This window comes from Triticum urartu, chromosome 6A (genome assembly GCF_056163025.1).
Source record: "Triticum urartu cultivar PI428250 chromosome 6A, HENAU_Tu73, whole genome shotgun sequence".
NCBI lineage: Eukaryota > Viridiplantae > Streptophyta > Magnoliopsida > Poales > Poaceae > Triticum > Triticum urartu.
The window spans coordinates 183,412,298-183,429,865 of NC_141878.1; positions in this window are offsets into that span (position 1 = coordinate 183,412,298).

The following is a 17,568-nucleotide window of genomic DNA, read 5'->3' on the forward strand; positions in this document are numbered from 1 at the left end:
CACTTAACCAGCCCGCGACCTGCGGTACTACCGCACCAAACAAGCGGTACTACCGCAAGGGCTCACGGCACTACCGCAGCGAACCGCGGTACTACCGCTGCCACGGCAGGGCCTAAGACCAGTCCTGAAGCGCTAAGGCAAGGAGCGGTAGAACCGCTGGTGTGGTACTACCACGCCCTCTTGCGATACTGCCGCAAGGCAGGAATGGACTAGGCTGAGAAGGCACAGACATATAAAAATACATCCGTGACTACTTCCGCTGAGTTTTGATCCATGCAAAAATCCGACAGGGTACTACCGCAGACCTGGAGCGGTACTACCGCGTAGGGCGCGGATGTAAAAAATTACATCCGCCCCTACTACCGCTCATGCTACTGAGCCTAGCTGGAGCGCACGGTACTACCGCGCCCATGGAGCGGTACTACCGCATACGACGCGGATGTAAAAAATTACATCCGCCCCTACTACCGCACTAGCAGCAGCGCCTGGCCTGAGGCCACGGTACTACCGCTCCTGAGGTGTGGTACTATCATGAGCACTTGCGGTACTACCGCGCCACAGGCCGGTACTACTGCAAGGGCCTGCGGTACTACCGCTCCGAGGAGCAGTACTACCGCATGCCCCAGTTCAGCAACACTAGGAGACCTTCATTTTGCATACACAAGGAGAGACGGATGATGCTCCAAAGAGCCAAAGGAAAGGTAGTGCAAAAGGAGTAGACGTGTATGTGATGATTCCACCCAAACCTTTCCAAAGCGGACCCCCTCTTAATAGTATGGCTTTCCTACGACTCAAATCCACCGAAAAGAAACGTAGAGAAACGCCGTCTTCAATAGTCTTCGAGGGGCACCAAATCGTCTTGTGCCTAGTCATGGTATGTCTAAAATACTCCATGCACACGATTAGTCCGCAAAAGCATTATCATCAATCACCAAAACAACTAAGGGGTAAATATGCCCTTACAATCTCCCCCTTTTTGGTAGATTGATATCAATACGGGATTTGCACAAAGGGAGATAAAAAAGAACATGGGCAAACCCCACATCTATAAAATATAGACGGGCTCCCCCTAGATGTGTGCTAACTAGAGAAGTGCTTTGGACTGCACAACACACATACTAGGATCAACACTCCCCCTATATTTTATAGACAAGGCAAATCTTGTAATGATAAAGCTAATACTAAGCAAGATAATAACTATGAGCATAAAGTAAAGGGCACAAGATAGCATAGGCTCAATAAGGTACGCAAGAGTGCATATGTCTTACACCGTATGATAGAAAGGTCTCACAAGCACAAACCAAACCAAAGCAAACGAGGTTCAACGAAACGAAAGCAAAGTGACAAGGCGAAACATGACACACGACTCGCAAATCCTACACTCTCTCCCCCTTTGGCATCGAGACACCAAAAAGGCAGAGAGGACACCTACAACATGATACGTCTCCAACGTATCTATAATTTATGAAGTATTCATGCTATTATATTATCTGTTTTGGATGTTTATGGGCTTTACTAAACACTTTTATATTATTTTTGAGACTAACCTATTAACCGGAGGCCCAACCCAAATTGTTGTTTTCTTGCCTATTTCAGTGTTTCGAAGAAAAGGAATATCAAACGGAGTCCAAACGGAATGAATCCTTCGAGAGAGTTATTTTTGAAACGGAAGCAATCCAGGAGACTTGGAGTAGACGTCAGGGAAGCTTCGAGGAAGCCACGAGGCAGGGAGGCACGCCCTACCCCCCTAGGCGCGCCCCACCCTCGTGGGCCCCTCGTGGCTCCCCTGACCGACTTCTTTCGCCTATATATTTCCATATACCCTAAAAACATTGGAGAGAAGAATAGATCGGGAGTTCCGCCGCCAGAAGCCTCAGTAGCCACCGAAAACCAATCTAGACCCGTTCCGGCACCCTGCCGGAGGGAGGGGGACCCCTCTACGGTGGCCATCTTCATCGTCTCGACGCTCTCCATGACGAGGAGGGAGTAGTTCACCCTCGGGGCTGAGGGTATGTACCAGTAGCTATGTGTTTGATCTCTCTCTCTCGTGTTCTTGAGTTGGCACGATCTTGATGTATCGCGAGTTTTGCTATTATAGTTGGATCTTATGATGTTTCTCCCCCTCTACTCTCTTATAATGGATTGAGTTTTCCCTTTGAAGTTATCTTATCGGATTGAGTCTTTAAGGATTTGAGAACACTTGATGTATGTCTTGCACGTGCTTATCTGTGGTGACAATGGGATATCATGTGATCCACTTGATGTATGTTTTGGTGATCAACTTGCGAGTACCGTGACCTCGTGAACTTATGCATAGGGGTTGGCACACATTTTCGTTTTGACTCTCCGGTAGAAACTTTGGGGCACTCTTTAAAGTTCTTTGTGTTGGTTGAATAGATGAATCTGAGATTGTGTGATGCATATCATATAATCATACCCACGGATACTTGAGGTGACATTGGAGTATCTAGGTGACATTAGGGTTTTGGTTGATTTGTGTCTTAAGGTGTTATTCTAGTACGAACTCTTGAATAGATCAATCTGAAAGAATAACTTTGAGGTAGTTTTGTACCCTACAATAATCTCTTCGTTTGTTCTCCGCTATTAGTGACTTTGGAGTGACTCTTTGTTGCATGTTGAGGGATAGTTATATGATCCAATTATGTTATTATTGTTGAGAGAACTTGCACTAGTGAAAGTATGAACCCTAGGCCTTGTTTCAACGCATTGCAATACCGTTTGTGCTCACTTTTATCATTAGTTACCTTGCTGTTTTTATATTTTCAGATTACAAAAACCTTTATCTACTATCCATGTTGCACTTGTATCACCATCTCTTCGCCGAACTAGTGCACCTATACAATTTACCATTGTATTGGGTGTGTTGGGGACACAAGAGACTCTTTGTTATTTGGTTGCAGGGTTGCTTGAGAGAGACCATCTTCATCCTACGCCTCCCACAGATTGATAAACCTTAGGTCATCCACTTGAGGGAAATTTTCTACTGTCCTACAAACCTCTGCACCTGGAGGCCCAACAACGTCTACAAGAAGAAGGTTGTGTAGTAGACATCAAGCTCTTTTCTGGCACCGTTGCCGGGGAGGTTAGTGCTTGAAGGTATATCTTTAGATCTTGCAATCAAATATTTTAGTTTCTTGTTTTATCACTACTTTAGTCTATAAAAGAAAACTACAAAAAATGGAATTAAGGGTACCTCATATGCTTCATCTTTTTAATATCTTTCATGAAAAGAAGGATTCCGATAATTGTGCCAAAATGCTAGAAGAAGAATGTATTAAAATGTTTGGCACTAAATCTTTGTATGATGAGCATGATTGCAATGTTTTTAGTATGAATTCTTTGAATATCCATGATGCTAATGATATGCAAAGCCACAAGCTTGGGGATGCTATGTTTGATGAAGATGATATTTTTTGTCTCCCAAGTTCTGATGAGAAAATTTATTATGATGATAGCATGCCTCCTATTTATGATGATTATATTTATGAAAATGGATTTGGAGAGGTCATGACTTTATTTAGTGATGAATCCACTATTTTGGAAGAGGTTCCAATTGATTATGAGAACAAAGTTGCTATCTATGATGATTATTGTGATGACATGTCTGCTATAAATATTAATGATAACCATGAAACTTGTCATCATGATTTTAATTTTCAATTGGATTATGCCTCACATGATATTTATTTTGTTGAGTTTTCTCCCACTATTCCGAATGAGAAGAATTTTGCTTATGTGGAGAGTAGTAAAATTTATATGCTTGTGCATCATGAGAATAATGTTTTATGTGATGTTTATATTGTTGAATACATTCATGATGCTACTGAAAATTATTATGAGGGAGTAATATATGCTTGTAGGAATTGCAATAATATCAAGTTTCCTCTCTATGTGCTTAAAGTTTTAAAGTTATGCTTGTTTTGCCTTCATATGCTAGTTGATTATTGTTCGCATAAGTTGTTTAATCACAAAATCCCTATGCATAGGAAGAGGGTTAGACTTAAATGTACTAGTCATATTCTTCATGATGCTTTCTTTATGTTTCAATTCTTATCTTTTATGTGAGCATCATTGAAATCATCATGCCTAGCTAGGGGCGTTAAACGTTAGCGCTTGTTGGGAGGCAATCCAATTTTATTTTTGTTCCTTGCTTTTTGCTCCTGTTTAGCAATAAATAATCTATCTAGCCTCTTGTTAGATATGGTTTTATGTTTTAATTAGTGTTTGTGCCAAGTAGAACCTTTGAAAAGACTTGGGTGAAGTCTTTGCGATCTTGCTGTAAAACAGAAACTTTAGCGCTCACGAGATTTGCTGCCATTTTTCACTGGAGAGTGCTATTTAGTTAATTCTTTTTGAAGATGATTAATAGACAAATTACTCATGTCCATAAATTTATTTTAGAATTTTTTGGGTTCCATAAGTATTCTAAACCTACAGATTACTACAGACTGTTCTGTTTTTGACAGTTTCTGTTTTTCGTGTGTTGTTTGCTTATTTTGATGAATCTATGGCTAGTAATAGAGTTTATGAACCATAGAAAAGTTGGAATACAGTAGGTTTAACACCAATGTAAATTAAGAATGAGTTCATTATAGTACCTTTAAGTGGTGGTTTGTTTTATTTTACTAACGGAGCTCACGAGTTTTCTACTAAGTTTTGTGTTGTGGAGTTTTCAAGTTTTGGGTAAAGATTCGATGGACTATGGAATAAGGAGTGGCAAGATCCTAATATTGGGGATGCCCAAGGCACCCCAAGGTAATATTCAAGGACAACCAAGAGCCTAAGCTTGGGGATGCCCCGGAAGGCATCCCCTCTTTCGTCTACGTTCATCGGTAACTTTACTTGGAGCTATATTTTTATTCACCACATGATATGTGTTTTGCTTGGAGCGTCAATTTATTTTGTTAGTATTTGCTTGATGTTATTTATAACAATGTTTTGCATCTTTTGTTTTAATAAAAGTGGCATTGATAGCCTTTACTATGCCTATTTTACAAGTCTGCATGTTGCTGTTTGAAAACAGAAAGTTTACCACTGTTGCAAAAATTCCCTAGAAAATTCAGAATGTGATAAAATGTTGAAACCTTTTTCATAATAAGATCTGAAAAATTTAATACAGTGGGAATTTTCTTTCATAATTTTTGGAGCTAGGTAAGTATGGATCTTGGTGCATTCTTTACAGACTGTCCTGTTTAGGCAGATTGCTGATATGTTTGCATTGTTTGCATATGTTTGCTTATTTAATGATTCTATTTGAGGATAGGACTATTAAATATGCAGAGGCATTTAGTATGCAATGTTTAATAATAATTTTAGTAATTTGCTACAGTATAGTATGACAAGGTTTTTGCATTGGTTTATACTAACTTATCTCACGAGTCCTTATTGAGTTTTGTGTGGATGAAGCTTTTGAGATTTACGGAGACCGTGATATGAGAGGAATTAAGGAGACACAAAAGCTCAAGCTTGGGGGTGCCCAAGGCATCACAAGATAATATTTCAAGAAGTCTCAAGCGTCTAAGCTTAGGGATGCCCCGGTTGGCATCCCACCTTTCTTCTTCAACAACTATCGGTTAGTATCGGTTGATCCTAAGTTTTTGCTTCTTCACATGATGTTTTCTATTCTTAGTTGTAATTTTTTTGCTTGCTGTTTGAATTAAGTATCAAGATCTGAAATTATTAAATGGGAGAGTCTTCACATAGCTAAATAATTATTTAACTACTCATTGATCTTCACTTATATCTTTCAGAGTAGTTTGTTATTCATTCATGTGCTTCACATATATCCTGTGAGTAAATGGTTGAATGAATTGAATATAATAAATCTGAAATTATATATGTTTCATATGCTTATCCCATGGGGAGTAATGACTTCAGATATAAGAAGTAGAGGTGGTAAATTAATTGAAGGTTAGCAAACATTGTATTGGTCACTTGAACAATTCATGAAAGAATATTGAGGGAAGAGAGATTTCACATATAAATATACTATCTGGGACATCTTTTGTAATTGTGAGCACTCAATAAAATATGACATGTTAAAAGGTTGATGTTGGACAAGGAAGACAATGTAATGGGTTATGTTTTCTTATATCTGAAATAAAGTATATTGTCATGGATCATTTAACATGTTGAGCTTGCCTTTCCCCCTCATGCTAGCCAAATTCTTTGCACCAATTAGAGATACTACTTGTGCTTCCAAACATCCCTTAAACCAGTACTGCCATGAGAGTCCACCATACCTACCTATGGATTGAGTAAGATCCTTCAAGTAAGTTGTCATCGGTGCATGCAATAAAAATTGCTCTCTAAATATGTATGATCTATTAGTGTGGAGAAAATAAGCTTTATACGATCTTGTGATGTGGAAGCAATAAAAGCAACGGACTGCATAATAAAGGTCCCTATCACAAGTGGCAATATAAAGTGACGTTCTTTCGCATTAAGATTTTGTGCATCCAACTATAAAAGCGCATGACAACCTCTGCTTCCCTCTACGAAGGGCCTATCTTTTATTCTTGTCTTATATCTTATGCAAGAGTCATGGTGATCTTCACCTTTTCTTTTTACATTTTATCCTGCACACCACTTCGGCACTGCACGCTCAACAGAAGTGCACTGCATCATTTTGACGACGAGCACTGCAATAGAGACTAGTGAACTTCTCGTCGGAAAAAACTGCATGCGTTATTTTTTCGGTACTGTTTTCGCTCTAATTTTTTAACCGTTTATCGGAATGAGGCGTGTAATATATCATTGAAAAGCTATGGATTAGGCGCAACTTCGACATGTTGAACACTTTTCGAGATTCCACACGGTTTAAGAGCAGTTTTGAAAATAGTGCGGCGGATGACGAGTGGCAGCGAGCGTTTTTTCGTGTTTTTTTCTAAACCGCTTGTTGGATGAAGCAAATGATACGCCGTTGGATAGATATCGTCGAGGCAAATCTTTTTCATATATAAATCTTTCTCTAATTCATTACGGTTTAAGAGCAGTTTCAAATTTACTAAATCGCGAAACTCTGTTTTTCAATTTTTTTGAAATTTTCGGTACTGTTTTTGCTCCAGTTTTCTAACCATTTGTCGAAACGAGACATATGATATGCCGTTGGAAAGCTACGGACAAGGCGCAACTTTCATATGTTGAAATGGTTTTGAGATTCCTTACGGATTTTAGTTAATTTTGAAAATCGTGCGGCTGACTTTGAGAGGCAGCGGCTGTTTTTTTGCGAAATTTTTATGAACGGCTGGTCAGAATAATTCAAATCATACGCTGTTGGAAAGATATCGACGAGACGCAACTTTTTCATGTAGAACGCTCTCTGTAATTCTTTACGGTTTAAGAGGAATTTCGAATTTACCGAAATGCGGACACTCTGTTTTTCGCGACACCCAAATCGATGTGGGTACTTCATCCGACTGAAAACCGCACTGCATCGGACGAAAAACCGCACTGCATCAGACGTGATAGAGAACTGCATGGTTTATTTTATTCAAACATACTTTTTTTTCAAGGATGAGAAAGTAGATTGCACTTCACATCGAGTGTAAATGAACCACAACACTATCAAGAAGTGAACCGCATTACTTTTTTGTGGTATGTAAATCTTCCGCACTTCATGTCAAGTGTTGGTGAACCGCAAGACTATGAAAAGTGAACCTCGAGACTACCGTAAACGGGCCGTACTGCATCAGACAGAAAACCGCACTTATTTAGACTAAAAACCGCACTTCATTGGACAGACAAGTGCACTGCATGATTTCTTTTTTGTGGGACGTAATTTTTCCCAAACGAGGTGGAGTGCACTTATTTAGACTAAAACCGCACTTCATCGGACTGACAAGTGCACTGCATGATTTGTTTTTTGTGGTACGTAAATTTTCTCAAGCGAGGTGGAGTGCACTTCATGTCGAGCGTTAGTGAACCGCAATACTATGAAAAGTGAACCACATTCTTTTTTATCGTCTCCGTAACTTTTTTTATCAATGAGTATGCACTGCAGGGACGAGGTGAGTGTACTGAATCAATTTTTCTTTACCGATTTTCTTTTTACTGCACACAACAACAGAGTGAGCTACGTTAAAAAAAAACTGAGTGAGCTGCATTAAGAAAAACCAACTTCTTCCAATATGAATATGTCAAAAAAGTGACTGTTGGGCGTGAGTGAACAACATCACCGATGAAAGCGAACGACTTTACTTTTTTTTGTTGTTTCTCTACCTTTTTTCATTTAACACGTCTTTGCATTGCATTTCCTTCTTTCTATTATCTAAATGGAGTTTTGGGTTTCCCCATGGCGAGTTGTATACGTTCGAAGAAGCAAACTGCATGATCGAGGAAAATGAGCTGCAACACAATTTCAAAATGAACTTCTTTTATAAACAAAATCTTTTATATACACGGCTGAAAAAGAGCACAATCATATTCTTTCGCACACATTCATGTTTTCTTTACATAGCCATGGCATCTTTTTGTCTCACACATGAATGGCTAAACCCATCCCCACAAGCTGCGCACAAGAGCACTGCATAGCCAATGGCGTGGGCTGTCGCACTCCTCGTGCACTGCACATCAACACAAGAATGTCGCTATAGTTTTTGCTAACTGAACTGCACAGTGCAGTGTACTTAACATCTTGCCGAAAACAAAAAGGCGAATGCCACAAAATCAATTAGGGGCGGTAAGAACTGCAGATGGGAAGTCAGCCAACTACATCACCACGCCCACGCCGTGCTGCACTGCATCAACGCCAGAGCCGAACTGCACTCCTAAGAAGATCCGCACGGCCGGATCTCGCCCGCCGGCGGCTCGTGCTGGCAGATGGTTGGGAGAGGGGGCTCATCGGTGAGGGGAGGTGTACAGATTGAGGTGGAGGGGACTAGGGTCACCGAATTGGTGGGTGCACCTTTTTTGCCTTGCTGGTACGCCATGGGAAGACAACCGACGGAGGTCGAGGTGAGCTTGACGGAGGAGGAGGAGGGCGGGGTTGCTGGCTATCTGCAGATTGGGGAGGAGAGAGCTGCGGGGGTTGCTATGGCGAACTGCATCGTGTTGCAGGGGAGCTAAAGCAGAGGAGAGGGTGCTGGAGCAGCAGCAGGCATCCAACCCCCAACCACCGCAGGTCACCACAGCCATACCTCCGCCACCAAGCCACGCGCAAAGTCTTGCTGCAGTTCCCGCCATCGCACAAGCTCCCTGCTCACGGGAGCCTTAACCAGAAACGACACCGGATCCGACGATCAAGCGGTGGTGGTCGTGATTTGCCAGATCCGAGCAGGGGTGGGGGAAGGGAGGTGGTGATCGTGATCTACCGGATCCGAGCAGGGGGGAGGCAGGTGGTGAGGGGGCGGGAAGGTGGTTCTCCTGGGAGGGAGAAAATAGCGCCGGTGGAAGGTGGTCAAGGGGCGGGGCGGTGCGGCGGGTGCCTAGGGTGGGGCCACCGGGGCCTGGGGTCACGGGATCTAGCAGATAGAGGGGGTTTGAGCTGCGCCGGTCACCGAGAGCACATCCTTGATCCAACGGAGAGAGCGTCGTTGTGGATCTTGACGACGAGGAAGGAAGAAGTGGAGGGGGGTGCAGCGCAGGGTAGGAGGTGGTGGGGCGGCGGCTCGGGTGGTGGTTGCACTAGCCGGCGCCGGAGGTAGGTGGCGGGGCACCGGGTGGTGGGTGGTGGCAGGGCACCGGCTAGGGTGGTGCTTGCGTTGGCCGACGCTGGAGGGAGGTGGCTCGGTGTGGTGGGGCGCGGGAGGTGGGTGGTGGCGGGGCGTGCTGGTGCGCCGGATGGGGTGGGTGGTGGTGGGCGCGCTGTAGGTGGGGATGCGGGCGCCGCTGCGAGTGGGAGGTTGGGGGTGGGGTGGGGGAGGCTTTTTTCTTCCGTGTGTGTTCCTTCGAATCTGTGTCGCGGGTTTTGCTTCGGGTGTTATCAGAATAAGCGAGGTGTTAGCAGAATAAGGTCTTAAGGGGTGTTATTAGAATAGACCCACCCTATATATATAGTGATACTATTCATCACCCAGAGTGCAGAATAAGTTATTCTTCACCCGAGGTAATCTTATGATCATTTCATAATTAAATTACGTTTGGAATTCAAATAGTTACATTCCTATTGATTCATTACGTAAAATTTCGCATAAAAAATAAAAATATAGATCATAAGATAAGAAAATTTGCAGTTTATGTGTATTTTACACTATGTTTTTATGTTTGTAATTTTACATAACATAAATTTTTTTATGACGATTATATATTTTCTTACGGTCTCTTTTTACGTTGGAAATAAGACATAACTTATGGAACGTAAAATTATGGTGCATTGATGTCAAAATAGAGAGGGGGTGAAGAATAACTATTCCTCACCTAGGGTGACGAATAGTGCGACCCTATATATATCCAATTGGATGTAAGGCATCATGAACTATTATTGTTGACATTACCCTTGAGGTAAAAGGTTGGGAGGCGAATCTATAAGCCCCTATCTTTCTCTGTGTCTGATTAAAACTTCGAACCCATAAATATCATGTGAATGTTAGCAATTGTGAAAGACTAAATGATAGTTGAGTATGTGAAGTTTGCTGAGTCAAAGCTCTGACATAGACCCTTCCTGAAAATAAGATGAATTGTAATTGTTTGATGACTAATAACACAGTTTGTTAGTTTTCAAGAAAATTTATGATCTATAGTTTAACATGTGAATAGCTTGTTACTTGATCATGAGAAGTCCTATGAGTTGAGCTACTGTTATGATATATAATGATGCTAGAAAAGGTGATTGAAATTACCATTGATCAAACTTGTGCACCTGATAGCATTCACACTTCATAAATTCTTTCTTTCATCATTTACCTACTCGAGGACGAGCAGGAATTAAGCTTGGGGATGCTGATACGTCTCCAACGTATCTATAATTTAGGAAGTATTCATGCTATTATATTATCTGTTTTGGATGTTTATGGGCTTTACTAAACACTTCTATATTATTTTTGGGACTAACCTATTAACCGGAGGCCAAGCCCAAATTGATGTTTTCTTGCCTATTTCAGTGTTTTGAAGAAAAGGAATATCAAACGGAGTCCAAACGGAATGAAACCTTCGGGAGAGTTATTTTTGAAATGGAAGCAATCCAGGAGACTTGGAGTAGACGTCAGGGAAGCTTCGAGGAAAGCCACGAGGCAGGGAGGCGCGCCCTACCCCCTGGGCGCGCCCCCACCCTCATGGGCCCCTCGTGGCTCCCCTGACCGACTTCTTTCGCCTATATATATGTCCATATACCCTAAAAACATTGGAGAGCAGAATAGATCGGGTGTTCCGCTGCCAGAAGCCTCCGTAGCCACCGAAAACCAATCTAGACCCGTTCCGGCACCCTGCCGGAGGGGGGGATCCCTCTCCGGTGGCCATCTTCATCATCCCGGCGCTCTCCATGACGAGGAAGGAGTAGTTCACCCTCGGGGCTGAGGGTATGTACCAGTAGCTATGTGTTTGATCTCTCTCTCTCTCTCGTGTTCTTGAGTTGGCACGATCTTGATGTATCGTGAGCTTTGCTATTATAGTTGGATCTTATGATGTTTCTCCCCCTCTACTCTCTTGTAATGGATTGAGTTTTCCCTTTGAAGTTATCTTATCGGATTGAGTCTTTAGGGATTTGAGAACACTTGATGTATGTCTTGCACGTGCTTATCTGTGGTGACAATGGGATATCATGTGATCCACTTGATGTATGTTTTGGTGATCAACTTGCGAGTTCCATGACCTTGTGAACTTATGCATAGGGGTTGGCACACGTTTTCATCTTGACTCTCCGGTAGAAACTTTGGGGCACTCTTTGAAGTTCTTTGTGTTGGTTGAATAGATGAATATGAGATTGTGAGGTGGTTTCGTACCCTATAATAATCTCTTTGTTTGTTCTCCTCTATTAGTGACTTTGGAGTGACTCTTTGTTGCATGTTGAGGGATAGTTATATGATCCAATTATGTTATTATTGTTGAGAGAACTTGCACTAGTGAAAGTATGAACCCTAGGCCTTGTTTCAATGCATTGCAATACCGTTTGTGCTCACTTTTATCATTAGTTACCTTGCTGTTTTTATATTTTCAGATTACAAAAACCTTTATCTACTATCCATATTGCACTTGTATCACCATCTCTTCGCCGAACTAGTGCACCTATACAATTTACCATTGTATTTGGGTGTGTTGGGGACACAAGAGACTCTTTGTTATTTGGTTGTAGGGTTGCTTGAGAGAGACCATCTTCATCCTACGCCTCCCACGGACTGATAAACCTTAGGTCATCCACTTGAGGGAAATTTTCTACTATCCTACAAACCTCTTCATTTGGAGGCCCAACAACGTCTACAAGAAGAAGGTTGTGTAGTATACATCACGACACAAGTGGTGGCTCAAGCTGAAACGATTACTCATCATGCTCCTCGTCGGTCTCAGCAGTGGGGATGGGATCCTCCTTAGAATCAGTCCACTTGTAACCCTGCTTCGCCATCCATTCGGCCTCTGGAGTGATGTGCTTCTTGGACCCACCGGATATGTCCTCGCCAAACGTCCTCAAGATCCTCTTGTCACGGTAGCGACTCTCCTTGGAAGCAACATGAGTCTTGTATTGGCCCTTGGCTTGCATGCAGAACAAGGCCTTCATCTTGGCCTTCAGCTTCTTAGCCCATGAGGGCTCAGTAGAGGGAGGAGCATACCCAGCAGAGCTGTCCTCATCCACTTCCTCCTCCTCAATCTCGTCCTCATCGATGTCCATCTGAGCAGCCGCTGCCTCAGCACGGGTAGTGGTGTTAGCCCACTTAGGCTTGACGCGGAGCTTGATGGGCTCGTGAAGGGTCCAGTCAGGGGCCTCAAACTCAACATTGGGATAGAGCTACTCCCAAGTCTTCGAGATCAGGTGAAAAAGGTAAGGACCGTAGATGGGTACCTTACGGTTGAACACTGCAAACCGAAGCTCACACCATATGATATGTGAGACATCAAGTGGTTGCATCTGAGCACGACGCGCCTCCTCACAAATGAGCATCATATCCACGAGATAAGCATGTACCTTATCCTTGTCACCAATACATGGGAAGAGGGTGTTGTAGAAGATCCGATACATGATGTCAAGGAATGGGTTCAGTACCCAAGTCTTCTTGCCACTGGGAAGCTTCTTCTCAACATAGTATGGCTGGAGCTTGTTTTTGTTAGCAGACTCGGAGTTGGCATGAGGGCGAACACCAACAGGCTTGTCGAGCCCCTCATCACAAACATGTAGCAGATCCACGAAGTCCTTCCACTTGGCGGTCAGCTATTGTCCATTTGTCATCCATGTCAAAGTCCGTTCCTCATCAAAGTGGAAGTGGACCGAGGCAAAGAACTGAGCCACAATCTCAGGGTCAAAGTCTAGGTGGAACGTGATCAAGTCCTCAATCCCAAATTGCTCCACCAGGTCCGAAGCCTCACCAAAATAGGCGCGGTGCTTATCATCCATCATATGATGCATGTTAATCCAGTGCGTGTCCACACAGAGGTTCTTCCTGGCCTTGATCACATCCAGATAGATAAGATACTGCCGCTTGGTCCAGAACAACTCATTCCTTCTGAAGTTTGCACGGGGATTCACATAGGGTTTGATCTTCCTTCGATTGACAAACTCAGCTAGTGGCATCTCATCCATGATCATTGCTGGCTCCTTCTGCTTGGTTGCGGTTGACTTGGTTCTGTGTTGGGGGCATTGGAGCCCTCTGGAGCTTCATCTTGGTTGCGCAGACGCTTTGTGCCCGTGTCGTGAACGGGGTTCGAACGACGGACATTGGAACCGGAGCCACCACCTATGACACACAACACAAGAACACGCGAGAGAAACGAGAAGGATCAATGCAAAGACCACAGCAAAATAGGGAAACAAGTAGAACTAGCATTGGGTAATTGCCACTTGGAAGATTTGACAACAACGGTAGTATCGCATGGATGCGCGGGACTGAAATTTTAGTGCTGCTCCTAGTCACGGTAGTATCGCGCCAGGATGGCACGGTAGTACCGCGTCTTGGAGCAGAAGTAAAATTTTAGTGCAGCGCCTTGCGCGGTAGTACTGCTCCTGAGGAGCGGTACGTAGTACCGTACGAGCGGTAGTATCGCATAGGAGGTGCGGTAGTACTGCACGGGGTCAGATCTGAACCACAAACGGGTCTGAGCACAACCGTGACAATGGAGCGGTACTACGGTTGCTCAAATCTACCACGGGGCAACATACCAAGTACCATCTCTACGCATTACTACTCTCCTACATCCTACTCTTGCAAAGATTTGGCCTAAAATCTCAAGAACAACATGCATCTCCCCAAAAACCTAGAAACGAAAGAACGAACCAAAGAGAGAGGGATTTCGGGAGAAACCTTGTTCCATGGCAATAGGAAGTGGTGGGGAACGATCCCATTGGACGGAATGCGAGGAGAGCGGCCGGAGACGAAAATTCGGCGAGGTTCTCCCGCGCCGTTCTTGGGCAGGAGAGAGAGAGAGAGAGAGAGCGTGGGGAAAAAGAGTTGAATGGTTATGGTTATGGGGGAGTTGGAACTCCCCCAGCCCGCTCTTAACCCCCACGCGCTCGCGACAGCGCGGCAGTACCGCGCGTCATTGCGGTAGTACCGCCCGGGCGGAAGTACCGCACAGTGGGTAGTAGTACCGCTCCTCCAACGGCAGTAAAAATTTACTGTCGTGCTGGGTGCAGTAGTACCGTGCGCAGCTCCTGCAGTAGTACCGTGGCGAACCACGGTAGTACCGTGGACCCAAGAAAATGCAAGTTTCGAAAACAGAGAAGAAAGTGGCCTTTGCAATGCAACCTTCAAGCGAATGGACACACTAAAGAGCTAACCCACGAGACAACACACGCAAGCTCGGCACGAAGAAAGAAAGGCAAGAGACAACAAGGAATAAACACGCAACACAACCTCTCCAAAGAGAGGGCGGTGGCCGGCGCCACCTATGTCTGAGTCAATTGGTATGGCACCGCAAAGAATTATCCTTGGGCCCATGACCAAAACTCGTCTTTGAAGCACAAGTACCATCAACAATGGCTAATGTGAAAGAGTTGATCAATTTATGCATAATGGGGGGAGGGAGAGTTCATTGAGAGAACAACACCCCCCCTATGTCCATGCCTACACCTAAACAAGATAACAAGTTGAGTATGGTGGGGTGTGCAAGGGTTCAAGCAACATTGCTCGAATCAATGATATTTAGCTCATGCCTTAACTCGCGAAATCTTGCTTCATCCAAGGGCTTCGTGAAAATATCTGCAAGGTTATCATGAGTGTTGACATAGTTGAGCTCGATCTCCCCTCGCCTAATATGATCCCGGATAAAGTGATACCGAATCTCAATATGCTCCGTCTTGAAATGTCGCACCGGGTTGAGAGAAATCTTGATGGGACTTTCATTGTCACACCAAAGAGGCACTTTGTCACAAATGACACTGTAATCCTTTAAAGTTTGCCTCACCCATAGAAGTTGTGCGCAACAACTACCGGCGGCCACATACTCCGCTTCGGTGGACAAGAGAGACACACAACTTTGCTTCTTGGAAGACCAACTCACCAAAGAGCAACCAAGGAATTGGCACCCTCCGGTAGTTGATTTCCTATCCACTTTGTCTCCCGCCCAATCAGAGTCCGAATAGCCTACAAGGTTGAAGTTTGCTCCTCTTGGGTACCATAAGCCAAAGTTTGGGGTATGAGCCAACTATCGAAAGATTCGCTTGACCGCCACAAAGTGACTTTCCTTAGGTGCAGCTTGAAACCATGCACAAATTCCCACACTCAACATGATATCTGGTCTAGATGCACAAAGCTAAAGCAAGGAGCCAATCATGGAGTGATATACCTTTTGATCCACCGCTTTACCATTGGGATCTATGTCAAGTTGGCATTTGACGGGCATTGGAGTGGAAGACGGCTTGACTTCACTTAGCTTGAATCTCTTGAGCATGTATTGAGTGTATTTGGCTTGGTTGATGAAGGTTCCTTCTCTTCATTGCTTGATTTCGAACCTGAGAAAGAAATTTCAACTCTCCCATCATGGACATCTTGAACTTCGAGGTCATGAGAGCAGCAAATTCCTCATTGAAAGCTTTGTTAGGAGAACTGATGACCCACAAGTATAGGGGATCTATCATAGTCCTTTCGATAAGTAAGAGTGTCGAACCCAACGAGGAGCAGAAGGAAATGATAAACGGTTTTCAGCAAGGTATTCTCTGCAAGTACTGAAATAAGTGGTAACAGATAGTTTTGTGATAAGATAATTTGTAACGAGCAACAAGTAACAAAAGTAAATAAAGTGCAGCAAGGTGGCCCAATCCTTTTTGTAGCAAAGGACAAACCTGGACAAACTCTTATATAAGGAAAAGCGCTCCCGAGGACACATGGGAATATCATCAAGCTAGTTTTCATCACGTTCATATGATTCGCGTTCGGTACTTTGATAATTTGACATGTGGGTGGACCGGTGCTTGGGTGCTGTTCTTACTTGAACAAGAATCCCACTTATGATTATCCTCTATTGCAAGCATCCGCAACTACAACAAAAGTATTAAGGTAAACCTAACCATAGCATGAAACATATGGATCCAAATCAGCCCCTTAGAAGCAACGCATAAACTAGGGTTTAAGCTTATGTCACTCTAGCAACCCATCATCTACTTATTACTTCCCAATGCCTTCCTCTAGGCCCAAATAATGGTGAAGTGTTATGTAGTCGACGTTCACATAACACCACTAGAGGCTAGACAACATGCATCTCATCAAAATATCGAACGAATACCAAATTCACATGACTACTAATAGCAAGACTTCTCCCTTGTCCTCAGGAACAAACGTAACTACTCACAAAGCATAAACATGTTCATAATCAGAGGGGTATTAATATGCATATAGGATCTGAACATATGATCTTCCACCAATTAAACCAACTAGCATCAACTACAAGGAGTAATTAACACTACTAGCAACCTACTAGCACCAATCCCAGACTTGGAGACAAGAATTGGATACAAGAGATGAACTAGGGTTTTGAGATGAGATGGTGCTGATGAAGATGTTGATGGAGATTGCCCTCTCCCGATGAGAGGAGCGTTGGTGATGATGATGGCGATGATTCCCCCCCGGGAGGGAAGTTTCCCCGACAGAACAGCTCTGCCGGAGCTCTAGATTGGATCTGCCAAGGTTCTGCCTCGTGGCGGCGGAGTTTCGTTCCGAAAGGTTGCTTCTTATTTTTCTCTCGACGAAAGACTTCATATAGGAGAAGATGGTCATTGGAGAGCCACCAGGGGCCCACGACGTAGGGGGGGCACACCCTAGGGGGGCGCCCCCACCCTCGTGAGCAGGGTGTGGGCCCCCTGTCATCTTTGGCGAGGATTTTTCATTATTTATTATAAGGTGTTCCATGGAGTTTCAGGACTTTTGGAGTTGTGCAGAATAGGTCTCTAATATTTGCTCCTTTTCCAGCCCAGAATTCCAGCTGCCGGCATTCTCCCCCCTTATGTAAACCTTGTAAAATAAGAGAGAATAG